The following is a 4,487-nucleotide window of genomic DNA, read 5'->3' as shown; positions in this document are numbered from 1 at the left end:
CTGAGGTCGGCCCAAGCGCCGCAATGCAGGTTCACATCTGGGCGGTTGCAACGTGCGCCTTCTTGCCCAGGTGGAAAAAAAAAGTACTTAGTGCAGGCGTAAATAGAGACAATAAAGTCTTCATATTAGCCACCGCACCGCCAATCGAGGCTTCGTCCGAGGTGCTCAGTTAGGTCGGCGGGCAACACCAACCCTGCGATTAAGATTGTCCTGATTTGATGCTGTTGATCTCTTTTATAATCAGTTGTGGTAATTCGCCCGTATCCAGACCTGCATCGATGACAGCAAGCATACACAAGTTCTGCAGCGTCGGTGCTAAGTGCAACACGTGCAGATCCGTCAGCTCCTCTTCCGCCTCAGAGATGTCCTCGGGGTGGTCTTCCTCCTCCAGGCTGAGTGGAGGCCCGAAGCCACCGAAGACCAACACCCTCTCTCCAAGCACACAGCAGCCGGGCGAGTGCCTCGCAGACGGGCCTGATCCACTGGGCGTCACTTTAATCCAGCACGACTGTTCAACGTTATACTTGTGCATGTCTCCAAAGTAGGTGTTCAGAATTCCATTGCAGCCACCGAAGATATACAGCTCTCTATCGTACACGAACGCCGAGTGACACTCGCGTCCCTCCGGGGCCACGCCTTGCACTTGTGGGCGCACCCACGTCGCAGTGGTCGTTTCCAGATAGTACAAGGAATTGTCATAAGGGTCGTCGGGTGGTGAGCCTACTAGGCTGCCACCCCAAACGTACAAGCGGGTTCCGATGGCACTCGTCGTGTGAGAGTAGCGCCCGGGGGGGGCCTCTCCGCTGGTCGGGACACGACGCCACTCTAGGGTATCGAGGTCCAGAAAACGTACAAAGTTCGATGAATCCCTGTCCATGCCACCAAATATGTACATCCGGTGACCCAGCACACACGCAGACTTGTTGGTGTCCGCGTCCGGGATTTCGCCGCTGACGTCCGAACGGCTCCATGTCATGGCTTGGGGATCGAAGCGGCATAGACCATTAATTACTGGGTTGATGTGCCATCCATCCCACAGGTAGGCGCAGTGGCCGTAGGCCACAATTCTGCGGCCCTTGATGTTCATCGGCTCATCTTCGGGAAGTGACTGAGTGTGTATCCTATCCCACCGGTACGAGACGGGGTCGAAGGTGTACACGTCGATGAGGTAGCCCGCGATTTCATCACTGTCCGGGTAGACGTCGAAGCAGACGAACGAGTAAACCCTCCCTTCGATGGTCACTGACGTTTCGTTGAGGAGTCCTGGAATACGGTTGAGCCTCGCCGTCCACATCGTTCGATGGCAACCAGTTCTTACGAAAGATGAACCGGGCCTCCTTTCTTCACAGCTATCGGGCGCACGCTGAAATGAAACCTGGTAGGCGTTGTTCGTTTCTCAGAGTGAGCTGCTCATGCACCGTCTGCCGGAATCACGCTGCGGTCGGCTGTGTTCACATCTGCGCGGGACAAAGAGAGGAGGAAGACGTGATAGAGGGCTGTCTTCGGGAGAGTGCTAGGCGAGGGGAAACGCACTGCACTGCGGGCGGTGCATGCGTGTGCGAGCGCGACGCTTATCGTATTCCTCTTCACCTCTATTGAGCGCATCGTTCGGTGTGATGACGTGACGCACGAGAAATATTTAGCCACTTGACTAATGAACATCTTGTCTGATTTATTTGCATGTAACCGCTAGTCGGGCCCTGTACACGTGCACAGGCGGGCAGGATATTTCGAACGGAAGAGAATAGATTGCTCGACGACCGATACCTCGATGTGCAACTTAGGCCGGGAGAAACATCGAACATCAGAGCTAGGCTTCCATAGGTGCAACCGTGGAGTGGCGTGTAAATGCATTAGAAAATCTGCCTGCAAACGAACAGCGCACCCAGATCGCTCATATCACGTGATTCGTGGGCACGTATCACCGCTATCTTAGAAAACACACGACGCTTGAACTAAACGTGCCGCGAATTTTGTCCCTGCAGTTCCCGTTTACAGGTGGTAACCGTGCTCTCCGCTTGGGTGCAGATTGTAAAGATTTATACTAGATTAAACGGAGCACAAACAAGATGTTGGAACAAGAAGGGCCGATTTAATGTTAATGTTCATTTTTATCCCAAATAAGCATTAAAAAATGGTGTCGGGGTTTATGGGGGTTTAATGTCATAAAGCGACTCGAGCTATGAGGGACGTCGTAGTGAAGGGCTCGGGAAATCTTCCGGAGGCTCCGGAGGCTTTTCTGTAAAGGGCTTCGCCCTGCAGTTGAAAGCAGCGGGGCATCTGATTTATTCGAAGCATTGGGTTTAGGGACAGTGAAGGAAAAGTGGATTTTAAGCGAGTAGAAATAACAAAGAGAAATTTATCTGACTGGTGGCTAAAACCAAGACAAGAGCGAAATTTCCCCAGTCATGGCTAGGTGGAGTGAGTCCCCGCCCCATTTAAAGGGTTCAGCCTTATCCATCCATCCATCCTGAAGGGAAAGAAGTAATCGCAGGGCTATCGGTGCGAGTGGGAGCGCTTTAGTCTTCGCCAGCGCCTAGCAGAGAGCACACCGCGTCTGCCGTCCAATTCTTTTCTTCAGGGTTGCCAGATGTCTCCGACCTCAGGTAGCCAAATTGGCCTCCGCTGTAGCCCAAACGTAGCCAAAAGCGAAATTTTTGCGTAGCCCAAAAGTAGCCAAAAATATTTGTTTTTGTGACGACATTTCTTAAGCATATTGAATTAATTTTCGGCTAGAATATTTACATATTAGATTTCTTTCCCGCACATGATGTCTGAGGGGGTGCGCACGGCGCGTTCTTTCCGTTGTTACATTGCCCATCCGTCATGCGCGCTAACCAGTGCGGCTAACCAGGTGCGCTAACCAGGTTCTAAAGATGGGGCGCAGTTCCACTTTGCAGGTGCGGCAGTAGGCCATATCACCTGAGGCAGGTGACGACAGCCAGTCTGCACGCGGAAAAGAACGGCGGCGCTATATAACGTAATCACAGCTCTAGTTTAGGAATATTTCACCTTTTAAATGTTCGCGCGCAGATTAGACACATCGACAGTGAAAATACTTTACTGTATAATTACGCAGCCTCACATTTCAATTTTATGCTTTAAGAGAAAGGTTCACACTGAGAGCGTCACCTCAAAGCATCTAGCATGCGCCTTTTTGAAGCTACATTCTACGATATGCATGAGCTCAGAATAAATCAAGGATATATGCCATTAGATGGTAATCTGTGTCGATTTTATCTTCAGTCTAACAGCACGTTCACAATAATGAGAAAAACATATTGCCCTTGAATTCCGGCTCTTTTTTCCATTCCTTTTGGAGTTCCGGATGTACATCGCCAAAGCCCATTCTGATTAAAGTTCTCGTAGCGACGGATCTAATGCCATGTCATGCCACTAATTTCCGCCGCCTTCGATAGTTACAGTGGATTCTGCGCAGCGCCGAAGGATGGCTCCATGGCTCCACATGAGTGCACGCAGATTACGCAATGGACACGGCGCTCTCGCGTCGCTCGCAATGAATCTCGAGGGCTGCACGTGTGCCGCTTGAGGCTGCAGAAAAAGCGTAGGCTCTTGCGAGTGGCGCGCTTGCTGTGTCCACCACGAGAATAGGAAGAAACCGAAAGACCTTATCAATGCGTAAGCATTCCTTGCCTCATGCGTATCTTGAGCAGAATGTGTCCGCAGAACCAGAATAAACAATACAAGAAAAGAACATGCCTGGCGGTGGGTTTCCAACCAGCCACCTACCGCAGCCGAAGCGGATGCCCCAAACCACTAGGCCACGTCTACGATTAACGGTTAACATGTGAGGATCACGAAACCAGGCAACAGAAGTGAAACAGTAGCATTTAATGCTTACGCATTCGCACCACGTTAGAAGACTTAAGTTCTCTTAGTGTTTTCCCTCTATTCTGGTACCATGGTCACCCGTGGTGCACCGTCGATGGGAGAACGCTCACATGTGAAGACAGCAACAGTTTTTGTTCGGTGGCGCGCGCGCGCGGGTGGCGTTAGTTCGCGGATTAAGTGGAATCTATAGGCCGTGACGTGTTTCCGGGGGGCAACTTTAACGTAGTGTCCACTCTTTATAAAAGAAATCGAAAGGCCATGATCCTTGACCGCCTGAAGCACATAAGTTTCCTCGAACACAGCGTTTACAAATTGTCATTTTGTAGCAGACGCGCTCAATTTCTTTAACCTGCTATAGCCTGCATTTTGATTCTAGCATTCCTTTTACTTCGGTCACTCTATAATTGTAACAGATCACATTGTAACTACTTTAACTGTTTTTTTCACGCATGAAAAAGATGTAGCCCAAAAGTAGCCACATAGCCAAAACGAAATTTCTGACGCCAACTCGGAAAAAAGTAGCCAAATTTGGCTATTAATAGCCCAATCTGGCAACCCTGGCGGCGATAGGGACGGCGTTTGCCTGTCGCGGCCTTCACAACCGGCGCCGCCAACGGCTCGTCTGGATGTGTACA

This window comes from Amblyomma mixtum, chromosome 7 (genome assembly GCF_055824585.1).
Source record: "Amblyomma mixtum isolate Tamu chromosome 7, ASM5582458v1, whole genome shotgun sequence".
Classification (NCBI taxonomy): domain Eukaryota; kingdom Metazoa; phylum Arthropoda; class Arachnida; order Ixodida; family Ixodidae; genus Amblyomma; species Amblyomma mixtum.
Note: the sequence above shows the minus strand (reverse complement) of the source record.